General features: G+C 37.2%; 1 long non-coding RNA gene and 1 other non-coding gene across 2 annotated transcripts in view; both read left to right on the top strand.

Moving 5' to 3' along the window:
* Positions 1-20,367, top strand: part of LOC103104473 (uncharacterized) — a 93,529-nt gene that overhangs the window by 35,690 nt on the left and 37,472 nt on the right. The window lies entirely within an intron of this gene.
* LOC130454117 (U6 spliceosomal RNA) lies at positions 2,495-2,598 on the top strand. The gene has a single exon (XR_008911801.1). It is a non-coding gene; the product is annotated as a U6 spliceosomal RNA (small nuclear RNA).

Genomic DNA, 20,367 nt, shown 5'->3' with positions numbered 1-20,367 from the left:
TAATAAATATTGGTGACCAGTGTGAATCTTAAAAACTACTCAGACTGTACTTTAGAAGACTTGATTTAGCTATTTCCTTATTGTAACAATGGAGATACTTGGTCTAATAAGAATCCGGAATGTTTTGGGAACTTTACATTACTCCACCCATACTTAGACATACTTTAGGGGAAGATAAAGTTATAAACTCCTGATTGAACAATGAAGGTACTTAACTCATACCTTATAGTGAAGCTAGAACTTTAAGCTAAGTCTATTTTTAGATCTAATACAAAAGGGTGTTAAGTACCTATAAAGGTTAAATTAATCACAAAAAGGTCAAGTAACTCACAAAAGGTAAGCTTAACAAAGAAGTGTGAAGTACCTCAGAATATATAATCTAACCAGAGAAGGTGGGAACTAAAGAGTGGCGAGAACTAAGAATAGGCAGTCCTGGAAAAAGCATCTACTGTGATTGGTAGATGTGAACATTTAGGGGAGGTGACATAAGAGAAAATTTCTTTAAAAGGAGACTAAAAAAGTCAGTTCAGGTAATTCAGTTCGGAACTCAGTTCAGGAGATTGAGTTCAGTGGAGGACTGGAGCTTTCTTGGAGATGGTCTCATGGTGAGTGATAAGACTGACTCCCTTTCCCTTAGGCTCAGGGAAGCCACTTTGGCCAAGGTCTTTAACTACTGCCTGGCTCAGATTGAGCCAGAGCAATTTAAATTAATTCTCTCTCTCTCTCTCCCTCTCTTTCTGTCTCTCTGTCTCTCTCTCTCTCTCCTTTCCTTATTTCCTTCTCTCTATATTAATTAAATCTCCATAATTCCTAGCTGACTTGGGAATTTTTTTATTTGGAAATCATTCCTGGTGACCAATTATTTAGATTTTTCAAGTCACAAAGTTAAAATTATCCTTTACACCACAAAATTATTGTCCAACCATTAATTTTAACCCTTACAAAGGTCAGGCTGAAACATTTTCTCACCTACACTATGAAACTGGGTTTCACTCTCCCTTATTTTATCAGATATTAAAAGGCTAACAAGATTAAGGGCAGAACTGGTAGCCATGGCTAACCTTGACTAAGCATGTACTTTGCAGCCATGTTGGAGCAATTCAGCCACCTCTACAGGAAGAAAGAGTGGGTTGGTTTCCTCAAGAGACTTGTCTTTTCCTGTGATGAAGTCATTAGGAATGAGTTGGGGTTGCTAAGTCTACCTTTTCAGTGGATATTTACTAATTAGAGATGTCTTGGGATTTCCAGGCGAGGGACTGAATGGTGAGGTCACAAGGTAACATCTACATGGAAGGTAGTTCTCTCTCTCTCCTTTGCCCCTCTCTTTGGCCCCACTTTTTTGTCCTGCTCACATTCTTTGGTGTTTGTTGGAACTATGGAGTGCATAAGCTGAATAATTTAGATTTTCTTGAACATTTATTAATAAATTAAGCTAAAATTAAGAAATACTATTTCTTCAGAATTTCAGTCATTATACTTTTTTATATGTTAGTCAACCTGATAGATATAAAGATATCTCAAAGTTATTTTAATTAGCATTTCTCTAAATTAATAGTGATTTAGAGCATTTTTTTTTCATGAAACTATTGATAACTTATAGGTCTTCTGAAAATTTCCTGTTCATATTCTTTGTCCATTTATCAGTTGCTGAATGTCTGCTAGTTTTATGAATTTGGCTCAGTTTCTTTATCAGAAAAATTTCCTGGTTTCCTTTTCATTTTGGCCACATTCGTTTTGTTTCTGAAAAACTAATTTCATTTAATCAAAATTAAACGTCTTATTTCCCACATTCCTGTCTCTTGTGTTTGGTCATAATCTCGTCTTATTCATCGATTTGTCAGGTAAAATCTTTCACATTCACTTAATTTACTTAAATCATCCTTTATGCCTAAATCCTGCACTCATTTCAACCTTTTCTTGGTTTACAATGTGAGCTGGTATATACCCATGGTGGTGAATATATATAGCATGCATGCCAGAGGGGCCACTTAGAGCCCTCTCTGTGGGCATGCAAGTTATCAGAGTTTACCAGAGTTCTTGACTAGAGAGCCAGAGGGATGCATGGTTGGGCTGCTCACATCACCCTCACCTGAGGACATTTCTCACATCATCTGCCTCTCTAAAAGGTATGCCATCACTGGTAAACCTACTTTCTTCCGAACTGATTTCTAATTTTCCCAGCAACTTTTCTCAAATAGTGACTTCTTATCCAAAAGTCTGGAATTTCATGTATTTATCAAACACTGATTTTTATGGTCATTTCCTACTGTGTATTGTGCACTTAATCTATTTCATTGATCCACAACAATTTCTTCTCTAATTCCAGATTGTTTGCATTGCTATTTCTTTTATGATATGATATAATTTTCAAATCTGGCACTACTAGCCTTCTTTTACATCCTTTATTTAATTGATTCCCTTTATATTCTGGACTGTTTGCTCTTCTGGATGAATTTTGTTATTTTTCTACTCTTTAAAATAAGTCTTTGGGTGTGTGCTTTGGCAGTACATATACTAAAATTAGAACAATACAGAGAAAATTAGCATGGCCCCTCTGCAAGGATGACACATAAGCAGACTGGGAATTTGATTGCTATGGAACTAAATAAATTAATTAATTTAATTGAAATTGTCAATTTATTATTTTGGTTTGGCATCCCTTTAAGCAATTACTATTTCTTCCAATTGTATAGATCTGTCTTTGTGTGAAAGCCTTTTATAATTGTGTTCATATGTTCTCTAAGTTTGTCTTGGAAGGTGGACTTCCAACTAATTTATAGTTTGTTTCTATTTTAAGTGGAATATATCTTTCTATGACTTCTCTTTGGGTTTTCTTAGTAGTATATAGAAATGCTAATGATTTATATTTAGTTTATTTTATAGCCTTCAACTTTGTTAATTGTTTCAATTAGTTTTTTGCTGATTCTTTAGGGTTTTTAAATGTCTAACACCATATCATCTACTGAGAGTGATAATTTTGTTTCCATGACTATTTTTATTCCTCTAATTTCTTTGCCTTCTTTTATTGCTAAAGCTAGCATTTCTAACAACATAGGGAATAATATTGATAACATATATCTTTGCTTTATCCCTTATCTTAGTTAGAAGGTTTTAAGTTTATCCCCATTATAGATAATGCCTGCTTTTGGTTTTAGATAGTCACTTCTTGTCATTTCAAGAAAAGTTCCATTCATTCCTAAGGCTCCTAATGTTTTCAATGAGCGAATGTTCTATTTTGTCAAAATTATTCTATTTCTTATTAATATGATGAATTATGCTTATAGTTTTCCTAATACAGAACCAGCCCTGCATTTCTAGTATAGATTCCACCAGATAAAAGTATATGTTCAATTCTGAGACTGCCTAAAGAAATCACTTGTTAGATTCCAATGAGCAAAGCAGGGGAAAAATTAAACAAACAAATTATCTCCATTTTTTACTTGAAGACAGTGAAACAGAGTTTGTGTCACCTATGTATGATAGGTAGACAATTTGAAATGATGGTAACAGTGGTAGTAGTAGTTGAAATAAAAGTAACAACTGATATTCATATAGTTTTGTATTTAATCATTTTTTAAATCTTAAGGTGATAAAGCAATACTCGATTTCATTGCAAATCATGGCATTGAATAGAAATAATATTTTGTTTACTAAAGAAAAGCACCTAGGGGTAGAAAAAAAAACAAAGAAAGGTATTTTTCCCTTTTTTCCCTTTCTTTCTTTCTTTCCTTCCTTCTTTTCTTTCTTCTTTCCTTCCTTCCCTTCTCTTATTTATTTGTTTATTCATTTTTGTAGGAGGAAGTTTGAACAGATTTTTAGGCAAAAGGAAAGGATCTGGTAGCCAGGAAGAGGTTTAATATGTATGAATGGGAAGTGAAGAGTGATAGAATTAGGTCTTGGAGGAAGTTAGAGAAAAGTGGGATCACTGGCACAGGTTAAAGAGAACTCTTTCCCTCTGTTTAGTAGAAGGAGAAAAGAAGAGCTAATGAGGATTTGAAGGGCAAGGTAAGGGTAACAAAATTGCATGGCCTTTCAATGTAATTGAAGTATAAAACAAAATCATCGGTGTTTAATATGAAGACGAGGAAGGGAACAGTGAGAGGTGAGGGGAGAAAAAACCTGAAAGTCACTGTGGAGAATTACAAAAAGCACTGATAAGAATATAAGGAGAATTATCATGCAGTTCCAAAGACAGCCTATGTGTAAGCAGCACTGTCTTAGGTTCTGGTTTCAAGCCATGATGATCTTGGAAGCAGCAATATGCAATCTGTAATTCTGCTTCTAATGTCATCATGGCTTCAGTCCAGTTCTAGAGACACTGCTGCCTGTGCCTAAACCTGAAAAGGATGATGAAACACACCAGAATAACATTCTATTTTTATAGGGCAGTCTAAAATGGAAAAGAGAAAGGTAGTCCTTCCTTTACCCAGTTCACTTCATGATCTTGCTGTTTTGGGGGAACTTTTTATTCCCTCTTGACCCCACTGGAAAGAGAGAGGGGAACTGTTCTAATCTTGTAGTTTTAAATATGTAAGCCATACTGGTATTGCAGCCAATGAAAAGAGGCTATTTATATTCATATGGTAGGGGAATACAGAATGTCTTCTCTCAGAGGCGCATCTCTGGGATCTCCCACATATTTGCCTCAACCTTAGGTGATCTGGGCACGAGACTCCGCCTATAAAAGTGGAATAATAGTAGCATCAACCTCTCAAGGTTGTGGTGGAATCAAATAGATGTTTGTAGAGCACTTTGTAAACCTTAAAACATTGTTTAAATGTTATTGCTATCTCTTCTACTGCTTTTCTTCTCTCATCTACAATTTATCTTGTATATATCTCATTTGTATGTAGTTATTTATACGTTATCTTCTCCATTAAACTATAAGTTCCTCAAGAGCTGGTACTTTTTTTTTCTTTTCTTTGTATCCTCAATTCTTGGCACAGTTCATGATATATAGTAGACACTTAATAAATGTTTATTGACTTGATTGACTGATATACATATCCCCATTCCCCTTTGAGATTTGAGTATTCAAATTTGTACTAGACCTAATTAATATACTTTACCGTCTTCTTTCAGCAATATATTGCTATTCATGAGTTAAAATAGAACAGAGATGGTGAGGGTTTACTAGAATTGGTAATCATCAGGTCTGGAATAGTAGGTAATCAGAGGGCAAGAGATTCAATAGTAGAAAGGCGTTCATCAATAAAATTGCTGACAATTGGCTCAAGATTGTGGAGACAGGAATATGAATCAGAATAGAAGGGGAAGGGATGGAACCATTTGTGGTCACAATAAGGAAAAAAAGAGCAGGTTCCAGAGAAGCAAGGTAATGGTAGAATCCGAAGGACTGGAGATTATGGTCAGAGATGGCAATTTCAAAATTCAGGATCACATAAGCTGAGCAACTTTAATGAATATTTAAGTGTAAAATATCACTGTTCTTGTTCATAACAGTAGAATGAAAACAAAAGTCATAGAAGTATGAGGTTTAGGAATTTAGAAGCCAGATTTTCAGAAGGATTACCTTGAGAATATGAGAATATTGACAACATCAAAGATACTGATGAAAGGAAAAGAGTGATATAAATTCTAAGTCCTTGAGGAAGGTGGGGCGGCATCCTAAATGTCAGCAGATGGCAGCAGTGAAGGATCAAGAAAGGCTAGATATAAATAAATGCATTTCATGAAACTCAGAGACATGAGAGATGGCTATGTTACAGTGCTAATGTAAATATATAGAAATGACATGGCAGCAGGGAGAAGTGTTTCAACTGTTCCTTAGGGACTTGCAAGAAAAAGGAACTAAAGATTCAAAGGTTAACAAGTGTCCTAAGATCCTACATATTTGTTTCCTCATAATGCCTGCTACCAGCAAGGATGAGATTTGTAGATTGCTTGAGCTTGGGAATTCTGAACTAATGGCTAAAGATAATAAGATGGCTATTCTCATTCCAGCACCAGTATGGAGCAGGTCATAAATTCTATGAGGATCAGTTATCAGTGGCAATTGCTTTGTCAGCCCAGGTGAGGGAGAGAATCCTAAAATGCCAACTGGGTTTCAGTTGATGTCAAAATTAGGAAGAGATAAAAGGAAGTTTGTTGATAGAAGAGCAGTGGCTCTAAATGGTACAGTTGAAAAGATAAGCAGAACTGTCATCTGTCTCTTTTTCATAAAAGAGTGAATTTGAGCAAAAATTAAAGCTGCTTTGAACATTCTGCGTGTTCACATTCCAGATTAATGAATGTTATCAGTATAAAAGTGCTTTGACAAAGTAAGCAAGATATTTCTTCAGTGCACTGAACACCAGGCCTGGATGTGAGAGATCCTGGGTTCAAATCTGCCTTCAGACACTTCTTAGCTGTGTGAGCCTGGGCAACTCATTTAACCTCAATTGGCTAGCCCTGACCATTCTTCTACCTCAGAAGCAATACTTCATATCAATTCTAAGATAAAAGGTAAGGGTTTTTAAGAGAACACTGTAAATAGTAACAACAATATTATGGAAAGATCCACTGTAACAGAGTTAGCTACTATATCACTTATGACAAAGAGTGCTATCCACCTCCAGAGAAAGAACTGTTGGAGTCAAAATGCAGATCAAAGCATGTGATTTTTTAACTTGAGCTTATTTGGATTTTTGTTTGTGGGCTTTGGTTTTATATGATTAATCTCTTACAAAAATGAACAATATAGAGATGGATTTTGCAGGATAATATATGTATAATTCTGATCAAATTGCTTGCCAGCATGGTGGGGATGGGAAGACAATTTGGATCAGATAACTTTAGAAAACCTATGTGGAAATTTGTTATTACATGTAATTGGTAAATAAAATATCTTTATAAAAATAAAATAAAATGTCTACTTTAGAACACTAAGAGGGTATTGGCTTGGGTCATATAATGAGCATATGTCAGAGGCAGGATACGAACTCAGTCCTTTTTGACTTGCAGACCAGTTCTCTACACTCTCTGGCACCTTTCAGGAAGTTATGAAGTAGGAAGAATAACAACGGACAGTTATATAACATTTTGACCTCTGCCAAGGGCTTTTCATACATTATCACTTGTGATACTTACAACTCTGGGACTGCATGTAGAAAAACTGAGATTCAGAGAGGTTAAGTGATTTGTGCTGAGTGACCCAGACAGTAAGTAGATGAGGCAGAATGATTTGAAACTAGACTTCCTAACTCCCCTTCTAGCATATTGTTCCTGAAGTCATGCTGCCTCTGAGGAGTTATAATATCTTGCTTACCTACCTCACATAGTTATAAATGGTCAAATGAGATAATATATGTGTAAAGCTCTGTATTAGCTATACAGAATTATATAGCTTTTAGACTCAGGAAAAATATGGTAAAGAAGTTAGTTTTTATAATGGTCTGAGAGAGGTAGTAAGTTAGCAGGTAATTTTTTTACTAAAAGAGAAAAAACCGTAACCATTAAAATATTCAAAGAAACCTGAAAGACCTGCTCATAGGAAAAAGGGGAAGGAGACAGACAGAAATAAAAGGGAAAAGAAGATCCAGAATTTCACAGATAGAAAATACTTTCCTAAAACATTTCAGGCATCATTTTGGGATACACCCTGATAGCAAAAGGAAACTCTTGAGTCACTTGTCTTAATTAAAAAAAAGGGGGAAATCAGAAAATGTCACCTTCAAAAATCTGGTTTCTATTAACTCTGGGGGCTTTTTAGGGAATGGACACAGAGAGGAACAGTTTATAAATATGTTTTCAGATGAAATAGGGTTATTTAACCAAATGGCAGTAAGGTCTATGCTGTTTACTGGCAAGAGCATTAGACTTAGATTCAGAAGAGGCAGTTTCAGGGTACCGATTTGCCCTTGGTTGCAAGTCATTTCACTTATGTGCCCTTTCATATTCACACCTGAAAAAAAACGAGGTTAGACTAGATCATTGCAAGAATTCTTTAAAACTCTTAAGATTCTCTAAATCTATGTAACGAATGACATCTTAAAAAACTCTATTGGACTATGACATGAAATGTAGTGGAGAGAATAGATCTTCCCTCAGTTCCTCCAATCCTCAGTTCATTCTATATTTTTATATTTTGTGCATACTTATATATGTACAATTTATCTTCTCAAGTAGAATGCAAACTCCCTGAAAACAAAGTCTGTTATATTTTTGCTTTCATATCTCCCACACCTACCATAGTTCCTGGCACATAGAAAATAATAAGGCTAGTTGACTGATTAAAATATAGGGTCCAAAATGTCTATATCCTACTTCCTTATAATACTCGTATTATTATTATACTCAGTAGTCCATGTTGTATGCTAACCAAATGAGAGCTTTTATTAAATTGTAATTAATTATGTTTAAGAGACCTGCTTTGGTCTGTTGCTTTTTTTCTGAGTGGTTATAATGAGTTGATGTAGGATTTCTGCTTCATGGGTATTATGCATGTTTGAGTTTTATTATGTATATTTAATTTGGCAGTCTGCTCAATACCTATGTAGTTGTAGCTGCCTTAGTTTGCCCTTTGATATGTTTTTTTCTTTGTAAAAGCTGTATATTAAAAAAAAAAGGTGAGCTCCTCCAAGGTAGGATCATTTTTTTTATAATCAGCACTATCATCATTATTAATAATAAATCACATTTACATAACTGTTCCATGGTTTTCAAAACCCTGTCTTTACAGCAACCTTTAATACTTTAACAATTCTTTGTCTTGCAGTATATTATAGTGTGGATTCCTCTTGTTGGGGAAAACACTCACAAGTTTATATCAAGGTCTTGCTTGAGACTCAAATTCCATTCAATCCAGAAGTAAGAAAGAATTTTATTTGAAAAAGATGAGGCTTTTAGATAATGTAATAACCTAATCTGGTGAAATGGCCTAGGGAATGGTAAAGTAGCCTTGGAGCTGATGGAATATCCCTGCAGCTGCTAGAGTAGCCCAAGAAGTGATGGAATATGAGCTGGTGGAATAGCATCCCTTCTGTGTGGATCAGGGTTTGCATATTTATTCAAGGTCTGGGGACTTGTTGCTTCCCATTCCAGGTAAGTATCCACCTTTTCTCAGAATAACCCACCCCTGGGCATTACATAGCATTACAGGTGTTTTTTGGGATGTGACACATCCTAGATAAACTTCAGGACACCAAAAAGGGAATAAGGAGCATGTACAAGTTTGGGAAATTTCCCTCGATTGTCAGAGCTCTTAGTACAAGCACATGGTCCATGTTGCCCCCATTGTCCCACCTGTCATCATTGTCAGTGTAGGAAAGGTCTCTCTACCCTTCCACAATGCCTTCACCAAGGATGGGAAATAGGTAAGGCATAGTACAGTGGATGGCCACTGGAGGTAATTAATAATGCCTAGCAGTTAAGAACCAAGGTAAATGCAGAATAATATGGGCAATTAATAATACAGAATGGCACAAAGCTGGTAATAGTAGAGAACTAGTACAGGTGATTAACAATACAGAAAGGTTAATTGATTAATAATACAGATTCTGCAATTTAAGCTGAATTAATTTTAAAACTATAGATTTTGCAGTTTATGCTTGACTAGTACAAACTGATGAGAAAAACAAGATTTCAGAACATTAGGGTTGCTGCCCATGGCCCACCTCCATCATCTTTGTGCCTGAGTTGGGCTAGATGGCCTCTCAGGTTCTTTCCAATTCTTGAAATCTGTGATTCAGTAAATTTGGTGTTGGCAGATAATATTATTGAGGGTCTTTCCCCCACCTTGATCAAGTTCTTTGAATTTTTAGCATTAGGAATTCCCAGAGTACAGCACTGGGACTGGTTATAGAAAGACCTGAGTTCAAATATGGTCTTAGACACTATTTGACTCTGGGCAAGTCATCTAACTTCTCTATCTACTTCCATTTCCTCAGTTGTAAATTGAGGATAATAATAATAATAGTAATAATAATAACAATAACTATAACATGGTTGTTATTAGAATCAAATGAAATAATATTTGTAAAAAAGCACAAATCTTGGCACAGTAGGAACTTAGTAAGTCTGTCTTTCCTTCCTTCCTTCCTTCCTTCCTTCCTTCCTTCCTTCCTTCCTTCCTTCCTTCCTTCCTTCCTTCCTTCCTTCCTTCCTTCCTTCCTTCCTTCCTTTCTTCCTTCCTTCCTTCCTTTCTTCCTTCCTTCCTTCCTTCTTTCCTTCTGCAACCTGGCAATTTCTTTTTAGTTTAAAGTTTTAGGGAATTGTATAGGATATTGAGAAGGTAGGTAACTTGGCTATGGTCACATAACTGGAATGTAATAGATTTAGGACTTGAATCCAGGTCAATCAGACTTCAAGGCTGGCTCTCTATCTACTATCCCATATGGTATAGTAATATGACCAGTTTTACTTTGGATGAGGAAACAGGTTCAGCAAACCTAGCTTATTCACCTTCGACTTATATATAACAGAACAGGGTCTCGGACTCATGCATTCCAACTCCAAGTGCAGGACTCTTTCCATTGTACTACAATACTCCTCATGACATAGCACTTTATTTTAAGAAAATGCATTTCTATGCAGCTTACAATATCCAACAGAAGCTATTTTATGGCAGTCTCATTCAGTTGGTAATCGGGTCTTCCAGTCAGGGGTAATGCAGGTTCATTGTAGATTCAGTTGCACTTTAGAAAATCCCTTTTTCTTCCTGGTCTGAAAAGCATTTCCACAGGGGAAAAATGATGGTTCATGAAAAGCCTGCTACCCATTGTCAATTACAAATCGCCACTCAGAGAGCACATTTGTATTGATTGGAGTTAATGCTGGAATCTTCTGTTTTAATTATATGTGTCAGAAGCAATTTATCAGCCCTTTAATAAACAAAATTGCAGGCCATCCAGAGATAGTTCTGTAGAGCCAAAGGATATTGTAAGCTCTCCTTGTTCTTTCATAAGCTATTCACCCTGGCAGGACTTCAGCTGTAGCTTTGTTAAAGGATCTTAGTATGACAATTCTAAATATTGATAAAGAGGAAAAGCAGTATGATATAGTTGTAATATCACTTGAATCAGGGAATGTGTCAATATGACAATGGAGAAATAGCACTCCTCCCCCTGAATCATATTGTCTAAAAAAGGAGCTATTGTATTAGATGATTTCTAAAGTGTCTTCCAGGTCTAACATTACCATCTGAATACTGTTATTGTTAGTATGGGTGGCTAGGAGGGACTACCCTGGGATCAGGAAGACCTGAGTTCAAATCTGATTTCAGACACTTACTAGCTGTGTGACCCTCAGCAAATTACTTAACCCTATCTGCTTGTTTCCTTCTCTGGAGAAGTATATGGCAAATTATCCTAGAATCTTTCCCAAGAAAACGTCAAATGGGGTCATGAAGAGTCATATGTGACTGAACAACAACAATATTTATTCAAGGACCAGAAAGACCCAAAGTACTGTGAAGCTGATTTGTACTCACTGAGTGTCCCCTGGACCTCTAGTCATGGGTCAATTTAGCAAAAATGGGCAGGAGAAACCTTTGGGAAAGAACAGAGACAGATTGTCCAACTCATTTCCATGCTAGTGATTATGACCAAGAATTTCAATAAGGTAGAGTTAGTAGCTTCTTTTTCCCCAGAACTAAACAAAAAAATCAGTCAACAGCCCACAGGCAAAAAGAAAGAGATCTGTAAGCAAGTCAGGAACAGGAGAGTTAAAATATATATACTGCCAGGGCGATTAGAGAAGGGCCAGAGATCATAGGTATGGCGAGGCTTTCTGTCCTTAGACATCAAGAGTGAAGATCTCCCTAAAAAAACCCAAAGCACTGCGATCATAAACCCATGGGCAAAGCAGGTCAAAATGGCTAAGAGACCTTGCAGAATAGCAGGGATGTATGTGGGCATCTTTATGTCTGATTAGGACATACAGGGTATCTGAAGTCCCTAGCACTGGGTCCTCAAATGACAAAGAAAGTCTCAAAGATTTAGAGTTCTGAACTTCAAGCCTTGGGGGGGGGGGGTGCAGTGGATTTGGAGGGAAGGGGGAGGGGAAGCATAACCCTGGGAGGAAGAATTCATCACAGGAACTCAGGTGACCTTGGAGGAGACTAAGTAGCTCTGACCACTCCAACTGAAAAAGGGGATCAGGGAGTAGTTTAGGTCTATCATAAAATCCCAGGTTAGTTACTAAAATGACTAAAACACTGATCAGTATCAACATTTTTGCAAATCTAGAGATTTCCAAGATCAAAAATGACTTTTAGAGACTCAAAGTAAAAAATAAATATTTTTCACAAGGGCAAATAAATACCTAAAAGAAAGTGAGAAATTAAAAAGGAAACAAAAACTCTGGGGGAAATAATAATAGTAGTAGTTTTGTGGAATGGGAATTTGGGGAGTCTTGATATAGCAAAGATGCACCCCCCTTTAATTAATCAAATAATCAGGGAGGCCAATATAAGATGAAGACAGACAGAGGCCTCATTGCTTTTGTGCAGTGGACATGGACATTGCTCTCATGTCAGAGACACAAAGGCAATGCCCTAAGATTCAAATGAATTTCCCAGTTTATAAGAAACTAATCCAGTGCCCCTTTCCTGCGCACAAGAGTACAATAAAAGGTCTATATGAAAAAATGAGAATGGAAGGGATAAAGGGAGGGCAAAGCTGTATCTAATATAGCCAATCAAACTTACCCTCTATAGGGATATGGATCTTAAAATACATTGAGAATAATACATTGATTTTCACTCCATACATAGCAAACACTTACATATCACTTTAAGTTTGCAAATGATTTATATGTTAGCTCATTAGATTCTGATTCTTTGATTCTCTTTCTACCTCTGTGATTTGCTTCTTAAAAATTCGAATAGTCTGAAGAGAAATTAATGACTTCAGGAGACAGCAAGAAATTTTAGAACAAAATTGAAAGATTTTTTTTTTAAAGAGAAGAAAATGTAAGATATCCTTATGACCATGAGAGAATTTAAAGATCTTCGGACTCTTCAAAAACTGTGATTTAAACAATTTGGAAATATTTCAAGAAATTATAAATTAAGCTCCAGGATTAAATAAAACTAGTGAAGATAGAAAGAATCCATCAGTCACTTCTCTTCCAGTCTCTGAACCTCACCTCTAGTACAGAGATGATGGTAACAGTACTGAATCAAACTCTTATAGATACCCTTTTGTATATAAACATGATGGGAATCCATAAAAACTTTAAGGAAAGCATTTAGATAATATGCTATGATTATAGTTTGGTTAATTCCTATTCCACAATAGCTCATATATATCCCTTTTTCTTCACTTACAGAGCCATTAAGCTTGATCATCTCTCTCTTTGTAAAGATTAAAATTTGGGGGATATTGAGGCAGGTAAAAATTAGTTTCTCTCTGCAAGGAGTATTATTTTTATCAGGCTTATTGAAGATTAAGATATAAAGAAAACACAAGTAAGAAAAGCACGTGTCTAGGCCCAGAGTGCCTATTCACGACCACTCACATCTTGCCTGCTTGGTGGAGAGCCGTGTCTGCTCCGAAGTGGAAGTAAAAAAAAGGGCAGAGCCTATTCACAACCAGGCTAAAATACTCCATCACGCTCTCGGCCCAGGTGAGGTTTCAGTGAGATTAGAGGGTATTCTGGGGAAGTGGAGCAAGGACTTCTGGGGATTGAAGTCCTGAATTCAAGTCCATTTTTACATCCCCCCCATTTGATTGTTATTGGGGAAAGAAATTTCCCCCAAAGGTTGTTATAGAAATTGTAATCAGTTCTGATGAAGTCCATCTATCCTCTATGTGACAATTTACAAAGGCAAAAATTAGAAAGGCTGTTTTTTCATATATGGGCTTAATTACAATGATATTTGTTCAATAGTTATAGGGGGAAAGCAACAAAATATAACAGTAGTGAACCCAGTACATTAAAATGATTCAGTGTAACAGAATACTATTGAATCCAGTAATATATGAACTTAAAATCACAAAGTTATATCTGAAACAAAACAATCTGGAAAATGCAATAGAATACAGAGATTTGTATAAACCATTGGAGTCTGAAATGCCTCAAAATTATAACATCTAGTCTCTTCAAAGTTCTTTGGGTTTTTTGTTTTTGTTTTTAATTATCCATTTAGATGACTATTGTCTGAAGGCAGAGTGGTAAGGGCTAGGCAATGGGGGTTATGGGATCTGCTCAGAGCCACATCACCATGAAATGTGTCAGGCCAGATTTCAACCAGAGACGTCCTGTCTCTGGGCCTGGCTCTCAGTCCACTGAGACACCCAGCTACCTCCCCAAAGTTAGCTTAAAGGAACACAGGTGAAGTCAATAAAAGGATCAATGCAATTAAAAGATATCCTTGTAAAACAGTCATTGCTTTTAAGTTTCTGCTTGAAAAAACCTTTCTTCTTTCCCTCTTGTCTCTCTCCCTTCTTCTGATCTGCCCACCAATACCCCCATTTGTTACCAGTTGGTAGAGTGGTGAGAAGATCTGCTCCAAGGCCAGAGTTTGTTGGGCAGGCAGGTCACTAGGTGGTTGAGATCTGGGTTAAACAGGGACCAGGTGAGCAAGAGAGAGGTCAGGAGCAGCAGCAGGAGAAACAGGCAGGCAGAACTGAGCAGCCAGGGGCCAGGTGGGTGGCAAACACAACAGGTCTGGAGCGGGGGCTGCAGGCAGGAACACACGGAAGCAGGGCTGGGAGCCGGAGCCGTCAGATGAGTCAAAAGGCTAAAAAGGCTTGGAGAAATGCGGCTTAGAAATCATTATCTAGGCTATCCTTTAAAAAAAATTGAGAATCTTTTCTCCCATTAGGTCGCCAACTGTAAAGATTAAAATTTGGGGGATACTGAGGCAGGTAAAATTAGTTTCTCTCTGCAAGGAGTATTATTTTTATCAGGTTTATTGAAGATTAAAATATAAAGAAAACACAAGTAAGAAAAGCATGTGTCTAGGCCCAGAGAGCCTATTCACGACCACTCACATCTTGCCTGCTTGGTGGAGAGCCGCGTCTGCTCCGAAGCGGAAGTAAAAAAAGGGCAGAGCCTATTCACAACCAGGCTAAAATACTCCATCACGCTCTCGGCCCAGGTGAGGTTTCAGTGAGATTAGAGGGTATTCTGGGAAGTGGAGCAAGGACTTCTGGGGATTTAAGTTCTGGATTTGAATCCGTTTTTACATTTTTGACTACTGTAATAACTTCCTATTTGACTGCTCTACCTTCAAACTTTCCCTTTCTCTACATGGCTATTTGTAACAAATAAAAAATTGGTCTGGAGGCTCAATCAATAATCTGTAAGCATTTATTATTAAACAGAGAGATAGAAAGTTAGATTTCAGCCTACTAGATCTGACACTTCATTTAACAGGTCAGCTGAGACCATCCCTTGTCAAAGATCAAGGGTCAAGATAAGCAACATCCTGGACAGCTCAAAGCACCAAAACCTCAGCCCAAAAAATGCTGGTAGGAAAACCCAGAGAAAGATTTAACAACTCTCTTGGCTCCACCTCTGCCATATTGCCCCTCCTGTAGCCCATCCTCACAGGTAACCCTGGAGTCTGACCTTGGGACCCTAAGATCTTTCCACCAGGGCGTGTAGGATTCAAACTCCCTAAATAATTACTTCACACAATCTCAACAGAAACATGAAAACAAAGACTTGCCTGGGCCACTCATACTTAAAAATTTTCAGTTTCCTTCCTGTCTGTAGGATAACATGTAAATTCACCAGCATGACATTTAAAATCCTCCACAGAATGACTCTCACCTGCCTTGTCATTTGTTTCATATTACTCCACTTCAAACTCTTTCCTTTGCCATTAAATTGGATTACTCACTTTTCCTTGTGTCCAATAATTTATCTTCCATCACTATATCTTTGTATATTTTGTCCCTCATGCCTGGAATGCTCTCCATCTTCCCCTAGGCCTCTTCAAATCTCTACCTTCTTTCAGAGAATGACATAGTTTCCATTTTTATTTATTTCTCTGAGTCCATGTATCATATTCCTCCTCCCTTCTTTCAATGCATGTAAGCCTTAGGATAAGATCAATATGCCTAGCACAGTTCCTTGTCCATAGTAGGAGCTTATTTTTATAATTGAAAATTTTTATTTAATTAATTAATTTTGAACATTTTTCCATGGTTACATGATTCATGTTCTTTCCCTCCCCCCCCCATAGGTGACACACAATTCCACTGGGTTTTACGTGTGTCATTGATCAAGACCTATTTCCATATTATTAATATTTGCAATAGAGTGATCATTTAGAGTCTACATCCTCAATCATATACCCATTGAACTATGTGATAAAGCTGTTGGTTTTTTTCTGTGTTTCGACTCCCACAGTTCCTCGGAATGTGGATAGTGTTCATTCTCAGTAGGAGCTTAATAAATGCTTGTTTCATTGAATTATACTGTTGAATTGAAGACCTCTGAACCAAACAATTTATTTAAAGTTAAAGAAACTGGATCTTAGATAAGTAAAATTACTTCCTCAGAATTATACAATAATTCAATAGAAGAACCAGAACTGAAACCCACATTTCTAGATTCCAGTTTAATATCCTTTCCCTTGCACCATTCAGTCCAAAACAACAACCACAAAATCCTGCTTGCTTTTCCACAGTTGGTTCAAATATTGGTAGGACCTCTGTTTATCTCTTTGTTGGGCTTTGGGGTGACATAGAGCTATAATAGCCAGACCTCAATTATGACATACTTTTTTTTTTAACAATCTAATTCCCTTTCATCATTGACTGATGTTTCACCCTTTGTGAAGAGACTGTAATACTCATTATTCTTTACTTCAAAAGAGGCATTTAAGAGTTTTCAGTGTTAAAGTCTATGAATCACTTTGAAATCTGAGGATGAAAGATGGCTAATAATTGTAAGGAGCATTTAATGTATTCAGAATAACTAGTCCATCTCCAAGATAGGAAATTAATCTTCTAGGGATATGAAAGGTTGAAACAGTTGTATCTTCTGGGAGTAACTTATGAGGTGAAATACCAGTCAAATTGAAAAAAATTAAATAAAAATGAAATGCATTTCAATTAGTTGAACTTCCACAGAGCATTCAATAATTTCATACACTTTATAAATGCTTTTTATATTAATATTTATAATTTTACTTCTATACTGGATGACTAGAGTCCCTTATCCCCTTCAATTTCTAAAAATCTAACTGAATGCTCCTTGAGATATTTATTGGCAAATATTTCTTAAGAAGTGCCATCTTCCCCAACTGTTGTGGTATCTGATTTTATGAGTTCTATTTATGTTTAATTTAGAGGTGGAAGTAGAAAGCAAAAGTACAAGATTTCTTAGTCTGATTAGTATGGAAATGATTTCACTGCAAGATGATCAGAGTTCCAGTAGGGAATCACTGGATTTCTACTGCTTAATTCCTCCACCCTTTAATGGATCCCCAATATTAACAGCATATGTACTTCTTCCCCTGGTCCAGATTGAAACCTTCTATAGCTTCCTGTCCTTGGCAATTCTTGACCATGGTTTTCTATAAATCCTCCAGAGATCTCCTCAATATGGTGGAGGCCAATCTTTAAGGTTATGCATATTTTGTGGCTATTAGGATACAGCTTGGAATTGTTAACCCTCATTCTTTAAATATCAGTGATCTGGAGGACTTCCGATTAAGCATGGCGGCAGTCTAAACATGGCTTACATACTCTTCCCTGCACACAACAGCAAAGACTCACCCAAAATACCTTAAGAATCATTTTCAGAGGAACAGAAGAGCTGTAAAGTGGGGCACAGCATTGAAGGTGCGTGGGATTGGGGCTTTTCCAGTCTATAAGAGGATGAAAGGGCTTCCACCCAAACTCAAGCTGATCTACCCTCCCACCCAACCCCACCTACAGAGCCAGAGCCAGGGCCAGCAAACACCAAGACAAACGCAAGGGGTGCCTCTGGAGAGAGTAGGGGGCACATCTGCATCCTTGGGGAGCTGACTAGGACAACAGGGGACCCACCCCTGAAGCCAACTAGGCAGAAAACCCCAGTGCATGAGTGAGTGGAGACCTTAGGTGCCCAGAGCCAGCGCACCCACCGGAGCCAGGGAGTGAGCGAGGAGTGCCTCTGGAACTAGCAGGGAACACTTCTGGATCCTTTGGAATTGACTAGGACTGCAGTAGACCCACCCCCAAAAGCAGCTAGAGTGGAAAACCAGGCAGGCAGGAGAGCATAGAGTGCCCCCTGGAGGGTGGTACTGAGAAAAGCCTCAAAGGACTGTAGAGAATACGGAGCCTGCCTCTGCTCCTTAACTCCATACACAGAGAACCTGATCAGTTGACTCAGATTTCCAACTAAAGAGAGAATTGTAAACATCCAGAAAAAAATGGCTAATTGTGCACAGGAGCCTCAAAATCTTTCAAAAAAACCTAAAAAGAAAGCTGTGACCCTCGAGAATTTTTTTTTAAACCCTTACCTTCTGTCTTGAAGTCAATAGTGTGTATTGGCTGCAAGACAGAAGAGTGGTAAGGGCTAGGAAATGGGGGTTAAGTGACTTTCCCAGGGTCACACAGCTGGGAAGTGTTTGAGACCAGATTTGAACCTACCCTTGAGAATTTTTACAGAGGAAAAAACCCAGGCTACAGAGGAAATACTGTACAAAACTCAAACAAAGGAAAAACTGGGGGGGGGGGGGGAACCGGAAATTGTCCACAAGCTCTGGAAGAGTCTCAAATGGAGCTTATCATTAACAAGATGGAAGCCTTCTGTAAAGAGAAGTGGGAAATGATTAAAAAAATGAAGAAATCAGAGCTGAAAGCCAAAAGATTAAAGCAGAAAATCAAAAGATTATAAAATAAAACATAACAAAGTTCATTTGGAAGAAATAAAAAAGAAGGACAACCTGGGAAATAATGAAAAAAATTGCAAAGGAATGTTGCCTAGTAGTGCCAGATCTCAAACTATATTATAAAGCAGTGGTCAACAAAACAATTTGGTACTGGTTAAGAGACAGAAAGGAGAATCATTGGAATAGACTTGGGGTAAGTGACCTCAGCAAGACAGTCTATGATAGGCACAAAGATCCTAGGTTTTGGGATCCAAACCCACTATTTGATAAAAACTGCTGGGAAAATTGGAAGACAGTATGGGAGAGATTAGGTTTGAATCAACATCTCACACCCTACATGAAGATAAATTTAGAATTGGTGAATGACTTGAACGTAAAGGAGGAAAAAATAAGTAAATTATGTGAACACAGAATAGTATACATGTCAGAACTTTGGGAAGAGAAAGATTTTAAAACCAAGCAAGAGGTAGAAAAAATCACAAAATGTAAAATAAATAAGTTTGACTGCATCAAATTAAAAAGTTTTTATACAAACAAAACCAATGTAACAAATCAAAAGGGAAGCAACGAATTGGGAAACAATCTTCATAACTAAAACCTCTGACAAATGTTTAATTACTCAAATTTATAAAGAGCTAAATCAATTACACAAAAAATCAAGCCATTCTCCAATTGATAAATGGGCAAGGGATATGAACAGGCAGTTTTCATCCAAAGAAATCAAAACTATTAATAAGCACATGAAAAAGTGTTCCAAATCTCTTATAATCAGAGAGATGCAAATCAAAACAACTCTGAGGTATCACCTCACACCTAGCAGATTGGCTAACATGACAGCAATGGAAAGTAATAAATGTTGGAGAGGATGTGGCAAAGTCGGAACATTAATTCATTGCTGGTGGAGTTGTGAATTGATCCAACCATTCTGGAGGGCAATTTGGAACTCTGCTGAAAGAGTGCTAAAATACTTTCTGCCCTTTGATCTAGCCATAGCACTGCTGTGTTTGTACCACAAAGAGATAATAAGGAAAAAGACATGTATAAGAATATTCATAGCTGCACTCTGTGGTGGCAAAAAATTGAAAAATGAGGGGATGCCCTTCAATTGGGGAATGGCTGAACAAATTGTGGTATATGTTGGTGATGGAATACTATTGTGCTCAGAGAAATAATAAACTTGAGGAATTCCATGTGAACTGGAATGACCTTCAGGAATTGATGCAGAATGAAAGGAGCAGAACCAGGAGAACATTGTACACAGAGACTGACACGCTGTTATACACTCAAATGTAATAGACTTCTCAATTAGTGGCAATGCAGTGATCCTGACAACTTGGAGGGATCTACGAGAATGAATACTATCCACATTCAGAGGATAACTGTGGGAGTAAAAACATAGAAGAAAAAAAACTGCTTGATTACATGGGTGGAAGGGGATATGGTTGGGGTTGTAGACTCTAAATGAACCTCCTAGTGAAAACACAACAACGTGGAAATAGATTCTGATCAAGGACTTATGTAATACCCAGTGGGATTATGGGAGGAAGGGATAGAATATGATTCTTGTAACCAAGGAATAATATTCTAAATTG

Source organism: Monodelphis domestica, chromosome 4 (assembly GCF_027887165.1).
Source record: "Monodelphis domestica isolate mMonDom1 chromosome 4, mMonDom1.pri, whole genome shotgun sequence".
NCBI classification, from domain to species: domain Eukaryota; kingdom Metazoa; phylum Chordata; class Mammalia; order Didelphimorphia; family Didelphidae; genus Monodelphis; species Monodelphis domestica.
Note: the sequence above shows the minus strand (reverse complement) of the source record. Positions and strands in the feature narration are given on the sequence as shown.